The sequence below is a fragment of the Acipenser ruthenus genome, chromosome 8, assembly GCF_902713425.1.
Source record: "Acipenser ruthenus chromosome 8, fAciRut3.2 maternal haplotype, whole genome shotgun sequence".
In the NCBI taxonomy this organism is placed as follows: Eukaryota; Metazoa; Chordata; class Actinopteri; order Acipenseriformes; family Acipenseridae; genus Acipenser; species Acipenser ruthenus.
The window spans coordinates 37,020,648-37,037,003 of NC_081196.1; positions in this window are offsets into that span (position 1 = coordinate 37,020,648).

The window sequence follows — 16,356 nt, forward strand, 5'->3', positions numbered from 1 at the left end:
CACCTGGAGACTATCTGCAGAGGGTTAGTTCATTGCAGTTGGTACTATCTTGCAGACTATTGTTAGCCCTGTCCTCTGTACTCACTACGAGATGATCTCCAGTTAGTAGGTCTTTAGGTCTTATTTACTTATTATGGTCACACCAGACTTTCATACATGGACACATTTGCAGACTGGATCATTTGCTTCATTGGTCTGAAGCTGGTGCTGTTTTTAACAGCAGTCTTGATATTCAGAATGCCATTCAAAATGTCTGTGGACAGTTGATTACTTACGTCTGTTTTTACAGGTTCATCTGAGAAAAAAAAAATGTTGTAATGCTGCAGTACTGTGTAGCAGTATTTATCGACTGCCAGATCCCATCAAGCCAGTCACTTGGTACTGTATAACTTAAATGTCTAGGTTATCCAGCATGTTTGTGTCTGTAGGAAACAAAATAGTACAGAACAATTTGGTGCCGAAACCCGGGAAAGAAAACAGCAAAATAAAGAGAACATGGCGAAACCGTTAGAAAGATTGAGAAGAAAACGGGCCATGATTTGTACTTCTAGTATGAAGATACTACAGAAGATAGAAAGCGAACTAAAGGGGGGAAACCCAGACACAGACAGGCTTGGGGAACTCTTGGACCAATTATCGATGAAAGAAAGAAAATTAAGTGAGCTGGACTGAGACATTGAAGCAGGAACCGATCTAAAGGGATTGAACAAAGAGGTGGAAAGCACCCAGGACTATCAGGAGCGATTGATCTTGAGGCAAACCCACACTGAGAGAGAAGTACAGAAAGAGTGAGAGGATAGAGGCAGCTCTACCAGTTCAATTGTCTCCAGGGAAAGCAAGACCCACCTAAACAAATAATTAAACTCCCAAAACTAATCATTGAAACATTCTCAGTAGAAGTAATCCTTTGGCAAAACTTCTGGAGCCAGTATGAAGTTTCAATTCACAATAATAATAGCTTATACAAAAAAGACAAATTTAATTATCTCAAATCTTTTTTAAGTGGAGCAGCAGCAAGTGTGGTTGTGCAATAAAAATACTTTCAAATAGGATGGGTGGAAGGACTTAGTAATTAATGCCCATATGAACAAGTTGTTAAACCTGACTCCAGTAAAGAGATCCAGCAAAGAACCAGCTTTACGACAGCTGTAAGACGAATGCTAGATGCAAGTGCACAGCTTAGATGCCATGGGAGTTGTATCAGACACATATGGTAGTCTGTTGTGCCCAATATTACTGAAAATGATCCCAGAATGAGCTGATGAGATTCCTTCAGAGAGAGGTTGAGCGGTTGAATGCAGGGAAAGGGCTGTAACCCTGATTAAGTTTAAAAGCACACCTAAAGAAACACAATCAAGTTACAAACCTGTTCCGAAGTATTATGAACAAAGGGAAAAAAGATCCAATGCGGCGTTAGCAGCAGCACTACATACAGCCAGCCTGAAGGACAGCACAAACTGCATCTTCTGTGACAAACCAAACCAGAGCTCACAATAGAAACTAGACGGGAAGAATTGAGAAGGCAAGGGAGATGCTTTGTGTGTTTGGGATCAAGACACATTGCGAAATTCTGTGGAACGAAAGGAGTAGTGTGTGAAGTATGCGGGAAAAGACACTACAAGACGGTCTGCAATCAAAACAAACTGAGTGCTGATTCACAAGAAACCTCAAACGACACTGTTATTTCATCCATGTCATCAAACAGCACAGAACGAAAGGCAGTATTGCTACAGAAGGCAACAGCTTGGGTTGAAGGGTCCGCAAACCGACAATTAGTTCGGTGTTTACTAGATGGAGGCAGTCAGCGAAGTTTCATTCGTGAAGCTATTTCCCAGTCTCTGAAGCTGCCAATTGTAAGAGAAGAAACTCTTAATTTGAATACATTCGGGACAGACACGCCAAGGAGAACCAAATATAAAAGAGTAAATGTTTTTGCTCAAAACCACCTGGAACGATCGGTACATAGAATTAGAAGCTTTGGAGACGCCACAGGTGTACACGGCATTGATGAAAGTGGCTGGAGAAGGATTGAGAAGAGAGCTGGAAGCGAAAGTATTACAGCTAGCTGACACGTCAGTAGGAGATCCAGCAAACTCGGAGCTAGGAGTTTTAATAGGAGAAGATTATTACTGGGAAATTGTGTCAGACAGAATAGAGTGACTAGAGGGTGCTCTTGTAGTACTTGAGAGCATTTTCGGATTGTTGATTCAAGGTCTAGTGTCTGTTTTAAGCATTGTACCCAGCGCTACAGATGTTGGAATAATGCATATCAACATAGGACAAGAGTCACTGATTTCAGAACAATTACATTCATTCTGGGAACTAGAATCCCTAGGAATCATCTTGGACCGAGACACGAGATCAACAGCAGATGTGGACACCTTACAAACATTTGAACAATTGGTAAAATACACAAGTGGCAGATATGGCAAAATGAACAGCTGGAGCTACCATCCAATTATAGAATAGCAAATAAGCGATTCGATCAGTTGATGAAAAGATTAAAAACAGACATAATGCTGTGCCACCAATATAATGAAGTCATCCAGGAATATATCGAACAAGGTATAGTAGAGGAAGTAGCGAGAACAAATAATGTAAGCAAGAGCACACATAACATAATCTATTATTTACTGCACCATGCAGTCATAAGAGAAGACAAAACGACCACTAAATTGTGGGTAGTCTTTGATGCATCATCACATGAAGAAAGGAGCCCCCCGCTGAATTATTGCTTACTGATCAGTCCCAACTTAACTCCGCTCTGCTAAGTATCCTAATTAAATTCCAACAGCACAAGGTTTCATTTATGGCGGACATTACGAAGACATTCCTGCAAATTTCACTTGCAGAGAGAGACAGAGATGCAGTGAGATTTATCTGGATGAATGAAGTTCCCCAACCGAACGAAGAAGCCGATCTGAGAATGACCAGAGTTCTATTCAGAGCATCATCGAGTCCATTCCTTTTAGCTGTAACGATCAGACACTACTTGAAACAATATGAACAGAGACTCACTCTGAAGTCGTTCAAACGTTATGAGAAACTTATAACGTTTGAATGACGAACGTCATACTAAAATTAAAGACCTCAACCCATTTCTGGATGAATATGGACTGTTGTGCATGGGGGGGAGACTACAAAGGGCAAGTCTGAGTTATAAACAACAACACCCCTGGATATTGCCAGCGAAACGTGCATTTTCTGAATTGCAGATACAACACCAGCATGAACAGGTGATGCACTCCGGTCTCCAAGACACTGGCTCAGGTGAGAGAAAGATTAAGGGAAGAGCTAAACCAGGAAAACAGATAACTGCACCTTTACCTTTTCTTAGGACCGTTGTATGTAAAAGCAAAATCACAAAATAAGAAAGCATACACATCGCTTTATTTACATGTGCTTTTACCAGAGCTGTACATCTAGAAATCGTTTCAGATCTGGCCAAACTGAAACCTTCTTATTAGCCTTCATGCAATTTATTGCTAGAAGAGTATTATGTAAAATAATATATTCAGACCTTTGAGATTTTTTTTTTTTAAAGTAACCAACGCCCTGCTATTTAAATATGTAAATTACCCATGTGTGTGCTCAGCGCTCAACGCACTGCCAGCAGCTGGCTGACAAAATGGTACTACATGTGTGGCATTGTCCTTTTTTGACATACAATGGTATGAACCAATAAACCTGGTAATCCATTGCATTACCATGCTACCATATCAGTACCTGCAGATACCGGATCAGCAGCACTGTTCCAAATCCATTGTGTTGCCATTGCTGGTAATCCTGGGAGTTCACAAGCTGCTCTTTAGTTCTAGTTATCAGTCATAGAAATATGAAGCCAAGGCAAGATCAACAAAGCTGCTTTATGTAAGTAAGCGCCAGCGCCACCTAGAGAACACCTACTGTGGATCAAATGTCCTTTTGTAGTGCTGGTGATAAAGAGTAGGTGTTCACTAGATGGTGCTGGCTCTTACACTTTGATTGACCTAGCCTGAGTTCCTTGTATTTTAGCTGTTGCTAAGCACTACTACAATATACACTTTGGCTGATCTAGCCTGTGTTACTTGGAGCTACTACTCTTTAAACGACTTTGCCAATGCAGTGTGTTAAGCTGATCTTGCATTTATGATATTATTAAGGTAGTTTGTGCCTTGAAGAATGTGTCATGTGCCCTTCAGATGTCTTTAAATCTTATTGTAGTTCATTTGCTTTATAGCTTATTTACTATCAACCCTTGATAGCTAAAACTAATCATATTCAATATTTTCAGGAGGAATGTGGTATAGAGGTAATGTAATTACTGTTGTCAGTTGAGTATAACTGCAGAGTAGATCATATGGGAAGAAAAGGTCAAACAAGGAGAAATTAAATCCTGTATTTTAATGGGCTCATTAAAGCCAATTTTAATATGTGCAATCGACATGTGATAAAAAAATACAATGCAGCACAACAAGATATGTCAATTGGTTAAACCCTTCAGAAAAGCTTACTGTGGTATTGTATATTAGTATTGTAATTTTTTTGTTCACTGTGTTTTTTCAATGCTTATGCCATGCTTTACCAAAATGGGGTTTACCATTCTTACATTTTGTGACACCAATGCACACACAAACCAAATATGTGAGTTTTGATGGACGTTTAATGCAGGGTCTTCTGTAAGGGGCACCCGTTTAACCCCTCTGTTAACCTCTGGGCTTCTGTTTAACTTTGTCCTACCAGTGTCCCCTCTGTCCCTTCTCGGGTCTCTCTCTTGAGGGTGGCCCTGGAGGTGGTACAAGTTCCCTAGCAGTGGGGCCATGGGACTCCCCGGCAGTGGCAGTGCTGGACCCTCCTGTAGTGGCTGCCCTGATCGCGCTCCCCTCAGCAACATATGCAATGGCTGCTGAGGGTGGCATGGTTGATGCATTGTTCCCCCCAAAACATTTCGGGGGTGTGGGCCCCAGCTCCTCCACTCGGGGTCCTCCCCCAGGAATCTCCTCTCTCCAAGGTGGCAGCAGCTTCTCGCCCTCGGCAGCAGCGGCTCCCTCTCTGGATCTTGGGACAGCAGCGGCTTCTCCTTCTCTCGCTATTGAGATGACAGCCCCTCCCTCTCTGGCTCTTGGGACTGCAGTGGCTCCTCCCTCTCTCACTATTGGGACGGCAGCCCCTCCCTCTCTGGATCTTGGGACTGCAGCAGCTCCTCCCTCTCTCGCTATTGGGACGGCAGCCCCTCCCTTTCTGGCTCTTGGGGCTGCAGCGGCTCCTCCCTCTCTCGCTATTGGGACGGCAGCCCCTCCCTCTCTGGCTCTTGGGATGGCAGCGGCTCCTCCATCTCTGGCTCTTGCAACGTCAATGGCTCCTCCCACTCTTGTGACGGCAGTGGCTATATAAAGGCATCTGTCCATCTGCCTATACATGAAACTACCATTTTTACATTTGCATTCAGTGGCTCTTGGTCATGGTGACCTACTTTTTCATTTTACTGATAGCACCGATTTTTTGTTTTTATGCATGGAGGGAGATGAATGTCCCTGAGCTACTTTTATTATAATGTCATGATCGCATATGCAATTACTCATTGACGTTCAGTTACATATCCAATATACATAGAGGTGCTTGGGTGTATTTGCCATTAGCCTGCCAAACATGTTCAACAGTACATCACCTGGAGCCTCATCTTGGTAATTTCCTGCTCCAACAAATATTTTCATACAGTGTAAACTTGCCCTGTTGGGGATTTTAAACAAACTGACCCTGTAATGAAGCCCTAAGTAAAGCTGTATTGTGTCTTTAAGGTGTTATATTTGAAACCACTTTGCTCTATGAGTGTATCTCCTCCCCTTTGCAGCTTGCAGAGAGTAGAGCTGCGCTGTAAGGAAAGGAACCAGGAAAGGGGTGTCACGAGTCACGAGTCACGACACACTAATGTTACGCTGCTTTACGTATCATCGCCATACTTAATGCACCACGACAGATGTGATGGTCCTGATGGGCTAGTTGTATGTGCATAATACGATCAAATGATCATTTAATGATTATTTTGTTAAAAGATGAGAATTTAATGAAAGTAGGTATTCATATCATCATTCAAAAACCATTTGTTAAACTACAATGAGTATCTTGTGCTTTTGGTCTTGTATCACAACAGAAAATGATACACTATATTACGATACGATATATCATGTAAAGAAAAAATGTAAATGGTATGTGTTTCTGAAACTAACCTGTCTAGAGATTTGTATGAGATTTGACAAAAAAAAAATCTCTTCATATGGGCCTATATGCGCCTTCAACTCTATACACAACCCTTACATACTGTAAACACAGAAGGCTACACAGTGGAAAAATGTAGTGTTCGGAAACCAGGTCATTATGTTTTAGTTGTAAACTTGATTATGGGGCACTAAATCACAGCCTGGGAAAAAAAGAGATCAGTTTGTGAAAGTCTTCACAGAGATCAAACAGAGAGATTACATGGGAAAAATATTGTGAAAACTGTACTATTACATAATAACCAATACTGGTATGTAATATGTGTCTACACTACCTGTTCAAAGGCAACATAATCAAGGTCAATTGTGTCATAAATACTTCTCAGGAACTTTCTTTAAATAAATAAATCAACACAAAAAAGTGTTTTTTTTCAAGGATTATTATTGTATTATCATCATATGGAAAAATATCCTAGAATGTATGGAAAACATTTACTTCAGACAGTAATTTTTTTTTTTACAGCTTTACAACCTTTGAATCAATTAATGTCCTCTGAACCAAAGGACATTGAACAGTAGTTGATTTACAGTAAATATGGCCCAGGTTAGAACAGGATTTTGAAATAAGAAATCAGCACATTTGTTGCACTGCGTGTTCCCACTGTGTGTTAGGGTGGTGACTGGGTTTCTTCTACAGCAGCAATAGCGATGGTAACGTCAAGAGGATAAGAGGGAAAGGTTCAGTTGGGAGGGGTTACAGATTGCCGATTAATGCAGTCAGCTCTATATAGAGAATGAAGCATACTGAGAAGGAATCTGAAATTCTAAACATTCTGAACACTCACAGTTTCAGACAAATAATATAATACAAACCATCTGTGATATGTTTAACCATAGTATGTTTATTATTTTCTGTAGGACTATAATGCCCTCCTTTCAAGATTTTAACATTAAAATCTAATCACAGGTCACAGGTGACACGACAAATTAGAATCTTTTATTTGAAAAAATCCCTCCAGAAGGAGGATATGGATAGTGAGCATGCTGAACACCCAGGTAATGAATGCACATTGCTTATTTCATGAATGACAAAGGGTAGACTTTGGATCCCAATTTCCTCAGAAACTCGTTCATTGTTGCAAGTAATTGATATGACCTTTGTTTTTGTCCTTCAAGTTATGTCGGTTTCATCTCTGTCTGCCAATAGTAACATTTTATATTTTTTTAATAGGTAGCACCTGTCATATAATGTCAATCTGCTCGACATGCCCTCCAATACATTGAAGGCAAAAGATCTTCAAAACTATTCCAACATAAAAAAAAAGAAAATGGGGGAATTGTTTCTTTGAAAATGACAAGTCTCAGTTATAATACAAAACCAACAGACAGGCTCCACCTACAGGCTTTCACTGGTTTTACAGGTAGTTGTTTGTTGCAGTATTTGCAGGGATGTTACAAATACATTGACTCTGTTTCAGAGCTTAAAGGGATAAGATCTCTAAAATTGCTGGTGTTTACCTGTTTGCTTTTTCCTTATTTCGGATGAATATCAAACAAATGCTGTTTTTCCATAAACAGAGGAGTGCATCATAATCCGAGGTCAGGTTTGAGACAAAGGGAGGTGAAATGTACATCTGAATGGTAGAGTGGATATGAGCTTGATCCACTATGGACTGCACACTGAGACTCTATTTAGAAAACATGGTGAACAAAGCCCAACCCAATCAGTTAAAGGTCACTTTAATGAATAGTTGGAGTCTTCAGCTGTATTGAAAAAGATAACCAATAGCATTATGATAATGAAAATGAAAAACAGTTCAAGCATAACTTATGATAAGAACCATTGACCTCAATAAACACTATTCTTGGACTACCTTACCTAAGGTAGCATATTTACTTTGTTAGTCGAAGATTAATGTTACTTGGGGTCTTTGAAACTATCTTATACTGTTCCCAGATTAAGTTAAAAGCATGGACAAAAAAATAATTGACTTTAAAGTGTAATTGTAAAGGCATTATTAATTAACCTATCTTTGTTGTGCCTGCTTAAGCAGCACAAAGTCTGAAAACCAGCAAAGCGTCAGTTCTGACCAATGTATGTAACTGGCGGAGGTTTGGGCGTGAACTGGCAACCACACACACCACAAGCAAGAGTCTTAACCATTATGTAAAAGAGCTGGGCTCATCTGCATTTCAGAGCTTTTATCCTCATCTCATCTGACTGAAAGGGGACAGCAAAGGCAGTGCATCAAAAATGTTATACAGACCATTTTATTAAATGCCCAGGATCATGCAGGTAAATCTAAAATAGAAAGGGTTTGTTTAGAATCATTCAAGGACTAAAAGCTCCTGGTGTAGTAAAGCTTTTTCACAACATCCATATAATTCAAAGTATGCACACAAAACATACATAAACAAATGAAGGATGGAAGAGCAATGGAGCTGACAGAAACAGCAGCTATTATAAATGTGACGCAGTGAATGGTTTTGCTACTTGGCACTTTCTGAGTCTATTTCTGTATTCCCCTCATCCAGTTCATTTATCAAACAGCTCTTTGTGAACGTGTGCTGCAAGAGGCACGAGTCTCAGCAAGTCTGTGTGTTCACGGGGTTGGACTGCATCAGACATCACGCAGCACTGCGGAGAGCCAGTGTGAGTGACTGGGTCTCTGAACACGTTTTTGTGTTGGGCGTAGAAAGGGGTGGTGGTGGTGTTGGAGAGAGGTAATGCCAGGATTAAGCAGCTGTGAAATTGCTGCAGTGCACAGCTTTGACAGTGCATCTTGTGATGAGTCATCCATGTTGCCTAGGCAACTGCCACTGGAGGCTTGTGCTGTTAAATAACCTCAGCCAGGAGCTATTCTGTGATACCTGGAGCCATGATAATAACACCTGCAATGGAGATATCAGTCTAGAGGTTGTTTTAACCTTACTGCTTACAATGAGCAGGGTTCTGTTTTATGCATTCTCTGTGCAGGTGTTAACCCCCCTTGCAACACAAATCAGCAGTGGCAAGTTCCTGTTTTTAACAGAATACTACAGAATACAGAATAATAGTTGGTTATGTAGTTATCGTGTTTTTACCATTGTATTGGGTCTGTAATTAGATTTTTTGCAGCTTAGAAGCTGTTTTAATGTACTACTCTTAACACCCAACTTGTCATAATCAGATAAGGTCATGAGTTGACCTTAAACTCCACCAGACAACTGCAAGGAAGCATTCTGAAGAGACCCGAAGGGCAAGCGTCTGCAAAGATTCGACGGGATCCAGGATGTTTCACAACACTGGGTTTGTGTGAAATGTTTTAGTGAAGATAACACTATCGTGTTAAGTGTAATGACAGCATATGTGATTTTGACACAATCTGTATTTAAACACAAACTTAAGCACAGCTAGAGCTATATTGCATTACGTCTTCTACAGTTTAGAATGCTTGAGGAATGAAGGCGAAGGAGGAGATACCTTGCAAATAGAGTATATAGGACCGGATTGACTTTTCTTGACCAGTCAAATGAACATGTCTTATAGAGATACCGACTTGATAAACCCGTCCTTCGGATGAGACGTAAAACCGAGGTCCTATTGTTGATGCATAGTTCACCCCCAAGTCTCTGTAAGTCTGCCAAATGACTAATAATAATAATAATAATAATAATAATAATAATAATAATAATAATAATAATAATAATAATAATAATAATAATTCTCCCCATGTTGTTTAAAGGGACAGTTCTTATACAGGCAGGTACCCACAAAAATGTTACCCAAACACTCTAACCGAATAGACTTAGTTTCTCAACTAGTGACTCTCTGGCACGCAATAAGGTGGTTACCTCACTACCTGACACCCCTCGAGTTTTAATCAGTAGCATACTGTACTACAGTGGCTTTTCAGTGGGATAACATGTAGCATCCTCATAACCCAGGGAACTCCCCAATCATGAACCCCGTGGCTGGGCCTCAATGTCCTGCCAACTAGACCCAATCCCATAGACCGGACATTCTTTACACCGCATCGTGGAATGAAAAATTGTTTAATTTCAGTTTAAACATTTTGAACATTCTTCCACATTGCACTTGTTTTCTAAACAGACAACTGCATTTGTGTTCATGGGGTTTATTTCACTGAAGAGGATGGAGGTAAACAACCCACTCTCTCCCTGTGAGTGCTTGCCAATTATTCGCCCGTCCTCATTGTTGGAATAGCCACAGTCCTTTATTTATTCCACAGATAACCTTTTTACAGAATTCCGTTAGATAGCTATAACTGCCGTGCTTGACGCTTATAGGCCTAAGGTTACAATAACATCCTATAAAGTAGATGTCTATAATAATGGAAAGAGGGTGTACTATGATTACAAATTCAATTTGCAAAGTAATTTCATTACCAGCTTTTTCCTGACATTTCCAAAAACTGAAAATGAAATCTTGCGTGTTATTTTGCTGGTCACTGAGGTAGATAATGATGGAGGGGTGAGGATTGACTCGAGGAGGGGTGACGACTGAGGATGTCCTAAAATGGACACTGTACTCCTGCTTGTTCCTCACAATTCAAGTGTGAAATAGAGCTGAGATGCTCCCACGCAAACTGTGGTGGAAGACTATGACTCTGGCTGATTTTCTGAATTTCACTCTAAACTAAGAATGTTTTTTTTTTTTTTTTCCAGTTCTTTATTAAGCTATAGAACTCTAATTAGAGGGCATCAGCATCTCATAGTTGATCACGTCTTAAAATTAAGAGCTACTGGTCAGACAAGGAGGCCAACTACCAATGAACGATCAGGCTTTTATTGCATTTAGAAACCGTTAAGCAATGCCTTTATTTTAAATCTTTCAATGTTTCACTTTCCTTCCGTTTCCCTTTGTGAAAGATTGACATTCTAGCTGAATATTCGACAGCCGTCTACCGCATGGTTGTGTACTGCAATGGAGCTTTTTGATTGGTGGATGAAAGTTCCTGAGGATCTTAAATCTAGTTCGACTAGGTAGAGGACCTCTCTTGAACTTGGTACTGATGAAGGAATTAAATTTGTCTTCTTGACTTAGTTATTCCAGGGCTTATTGACAAGCTTATTTATGGACCCCTTGCTAGGATTTCTACTCATTGTCTAATTAAATTATTCTTTTCTTATGCACTGTAAATCTCTGATAGCTAGACTAGATGGTCAAACTGTATACTTCTTTAGACTTAAATAAAATGTTAATGCTGAGATTTTTAATACACAAAGTATTTTTTTTTAAATAGTTTTATCTGTCAGCTATATTTATTGTCTACGTTATTGCTAAATATGGCATTGTCCTTGACAATCACTTGTAAAATGTTAGCAGCATTACATAAAAAAACAACTGTAATTTCTTCATCTTCCACAAGATGGTAAAATTGTCTCACTTTTATACACTCATCTATTGCACTCATCTATTGTATATTTAAAAATGCTGATGATTTTTTCCCATCTGATAAAATCTCACGAAGCACATAATCATCATTTTCACGTTTATAATGACTTCAGTATAACAAAGGGAGACTGTGAATAACAAATTACAAAGACCCAGTCACTTATCATCGTGCGCCAAGAGAAACTGCCACTTTGTGCAAACTGAGGGACTCCATTCTTATGGTAATGAGAATATATATATATATATATATATATATATATATATATATATATTAAAGTGCATATGAAATATGTGCTTATACTGCAATATTTACTTTCAAATTAAATCGGAATGTTAATAAATACCCGATGTTGTCTTGAACACCAGGTTAATAACCTTGTTCTTGTTCAAAAACATTGCCATGACATTCAAATAATAATGTCATATTTTTATGATATTTCAAATATTCCGAGTGACTGCTATAATTTAATTTGCTGTGATATTTTTTGTTTCATAGACAAAGCATGTCATCTAGTGGACAAAATTGTCATTACAAGACATGACTACAAAACAATCCGGCTGTAAGGAAGGAAGCCTAGGTATACGGAATACAGTATTAAAGTAATTTTTATTGTGAATTATTACCTTTTATATACTTAAGTCTAAAGATATTATTACAACATAGCATTTTCTGACTTGTTTACTTCAAAGTTTATAGGATGAACTGGATGTTAGACTTGTTTATGCAGTAGTTTGTACTCAAACTGAATTTCTAGCATCAGTATGGAAGCAGGCTGTGCAGATATTTGTAATGAAGTCATTATATTTTGTATCTTACACTTAATTGTACTGTAATTCTTGATATGTATTTTTTTGTATACAACTGTAAGTCACCCTGGGTAAGGGCGTCTGTTAAGAAATAAATAATAATAATAATAAAATAATATAAAACAGCATCTGCAGAGGAGGACAGCTGACAATGGAGGCCACTGAGGAGCAGAAGCAGTATCACTTTGCCTCTGTAATATCACTTGTCCTCATTCAGATAAAATGTCCTAGATAAAGTCTGTGTCTGATGCTATTTTAAAGTGTAGGATGATCCCTGACCCACGTATGTAATTATACAGCCCATTGGCAATTGTGCCTCAGATTGACTTTGGGACCCTGGCTCCATTTTCAGCCTGTGTTTGAAGAGTCACTCTTTGCTCCAGATTTCCAGTTTATTCTACTAACTGTTCTGCAAATATCACATTATATTCACATTATATTTTTAGAGGGAAATGATATAAAAAGTGAATACCACACTGATCGTAATAAGGGTGAAGTTAGGGGTTTAGGGGTTAGGAGTCAGGGTAACATTTATTCATATTAGTTGTAGACAAAAGTAATAGCACCCTACACTTATGCCATAATTCAAGGTAACAGATTAAGGACATAAAAAAGCAAAACGTACCATTTCTAGTAATTTAACACATAATCGTTCAAATCAAAAATCAAACTTATTTCATTTAAAGTATTCGTTCATGACAAAAGTATTGGCACCCAAAAGTATTTTTTGTGTCCTCCATTTGCTTTTATTACGTCTTTCAGACGTTTATAAGAGTTCTTAACCAGTATGTTGCATCTTGTTCGTGAAATCTGGGCCCTTTCTATCTTGCATATTTCCTTCATCCGAGACAGATTGGATACACAATGCTTGGCTACAGCTTTTTTCAGATCATTCAAAAGTATTTCTATTGGATTGAGATCTGGTGATTGTGAAGAACATTCTTATTGGAAGATAAACTGTCTGCCAATCAGCCTATAAGCAGATGGTATCATTGTAGAATGTTTTGATTCATGGCTGCATTTATTCGATCTTCAAATCACATGCATCTCTCCAGTCCCTGAACTGCTGAAATACCCTCATATCATGATCGAACCACCTCCATGTTTAACTGTAGGTACAAGGTTTTCTTCATTGAAGGCTTTCCCTTTTTTTCTCCAAATATACTGTGGTCTATTTTAGACTCGGAGGAGAATTTTGTTTCATTTTTATTTTATACTGTTCTGTAACCATTTCCTTTCTTGTAGTTTGCTACAAATTGAGTAGTGTTTGCTGTCAGCAGCAATACAGTAACCACAACAGCAATGGCAAAGTTTCCAGTTTGAATGACGAGTTGTAGAAATCAAACAACTGGACACAGACTCATTAATTAAAACAATTTTATTTCAGCATATCATAACAGAGGCACTGTGCTCTCTTCTCTAACAAAGCCAGGAGGCTTTTAATAAGCTTTATGAACACAGGGTGAAGAAGTTACTGAACACACACAATGATCAGCATTAACACATGTAGCATACTAGATATTTATTAATTATTAAAACTTTTTTATTATTTTTTTATTTATTTTAGGACCTAAAACTTAAATACTGAAGCTTACACAAATACATGAAAGTGCACTAAAATCCTAATAAAAAAAATACAGTCACCAGTACTTTTATTCTTTTACATGCTTTACATGTTTCAGAGGTTGATAAAAACAAACAGTTCAAAAGCCATGTTTGCTATTGTGTACGAGGTACCTGAAACAGGTACATTTTTTAACATTGAGTTATTTAGGATATTGAAATACCCACAATGCAGCATTGTCCACTGCCAGGATTAAGCCTGAAGACTACCTGACCACATATGGAATTCTGAACAAATCGTATTACTCACGGAATACTGAGGCAAACTAAGGAAGGCCTTACCAGATGGTAAAGCCCTCTTCTTCCGGTTCTAGTGCTTAATTAAGTGCAGGGTGGCAATACTTTTTGTCTGCGACTGTATTTGTAACCCAGAACATACCGAAAGTTTATTTTAAAACGTTTTGACAGATAGTTTGGAACTGAATGGCAGTGCGAGCTAATGTTAATCACATACCAGGAAAGATGGTTAGTATTTCAACAACCCTCCAGGTTAAACATTGTGTACTGACCACCTAAACCTTGAATATTAATGATCTCACAGACTAATTGGACCATTTCAGTGCTCAATACGATATTGAAGGTTTGGTCTTTATTACAATAAACGTGTTACGAGTCCTTGTCCTTTTTATAGTTGCTTTAGTTCTACAGTTCAGTAGTAATAGCTATCAAAGGTACTGATTTTGCTCAATATTTAGCCAGGAGTATGTTTTCATGACAATGACACATTCCAGTCAAAATACTACCGTGATGCAGTTAGAATGCACATGCAGGCAGGCGAACATGCTGCTATCTAGAAATTAGCCAAATCTGATTCCAGAATCTTTTTTTAATGAAGTACATAAAACAGACTACAAAAATAAGCAGTGTATTAAAACAAAACTCAGAGGGGTCTATCCAACCGATTTAAACCGAGGTGTATCTAAGTACCCCCACCGTTTAAATATTAAAATAGTCATTTTTGTTATTTTACTCTTTCAGTGATTTAAACAACAGTATTATTTAGAACATGATTGGTTTTGCCTTAATAACATACTAATTCATTTTGTATTGGTTTAGTTTTGTTCTTTGAATATAATGTACAAAAAAAGGTTGTTCATAAGAAGCCCATAAATGTTACTTATGTTTGCATGAAAAACAAAACAGAAAAAAAAAATCCATTCTCATTTCTTGTGTATTATATTTTGCTATTAAACTTAAGCATCGTCAGTTGGTTAAACAGTCTTTTTTAATGGATTGATGTTGCTCTGTGAAAATGTATCCATATGAAAAAAAACACTTTAACATCCACAGAATTGGTAACAAATGATACATTTATTTTAGCCTTTCTTGCTAAATTGAGAAATAGTTCTTCTGCATTTCTCCAAAGAAATTCAGCCAAAGAAATTCCAGTAGTTTTATTTTGCATATAGTTGATATCTCTCTATTTCTGATTTCAGTAAACACAGGAATACTCCAATGGGAGGGTTTCTTTATCCACACTACAAACTTGTTGTGGGTCTAAAATCCTTAATGCCTTCAGAAACTTGTGAGCTGGTTAAATAAAACATGGTTTTATTCTGCATTGACCAGGGTTGTAGTAACTCATCAATTTTTCAAAAACTTAGTGGAAAGTTTTAACACAATGTTTGTTTATTCTGCCATCTGTGCTGTGCAACTCTTATGCCAGTGCTCATTGTGCTCATTTATTAATTTTGCAACTTTATTATACGTTTGATGAATTCTAATGTTACGGCTTTCAAAACACCAGGTGGATATTGCTGCGTGTGCTCTCTCAAAGAAATGCTTTTTGAGTTTGTTGGTGCATCTATTTGTTCTAATATAGCAAGTCTCAAGGTAAGCTTTTTCTTTAAACGCATCAATTTCTAGAATAGACATAATTGTCCCTTGTAAGCGGGGGTGTTTTCTAATTAGCCCGAATTTAATGGGTCGATTACTTATTCTTTTGATCAGTTTAGCTGGAGTGGCAACACAGACATCTTGAGGTTTAGGACCGAATTGCAGTTTAATCATGTCGTTCTAATTCTCCCATGAATTTTACTGGGCCCGATGTATGACATTTACACATGTGATGTAGCTAATCAAAGCCCTGGTTGAAAAGTGAAATTGATGTTTTTGGTTCTTGGTAATGTTGGCATGTGTTGAATTTTTTTTTTTTTTTTTATCTGCTTTTACCAGGTGAGCCATTTGGGGAGCCCCGTGTTGACATTTTATTCCCTTATTCCCATGGGTATAATTTGGCATTTTAAATATCTCAAACTGAATTAATCAAATCAGATGCACCTACTATAAAACTAAAACCGTGTCAAAACTGTAACGAATTTAAAACAAGAGCAC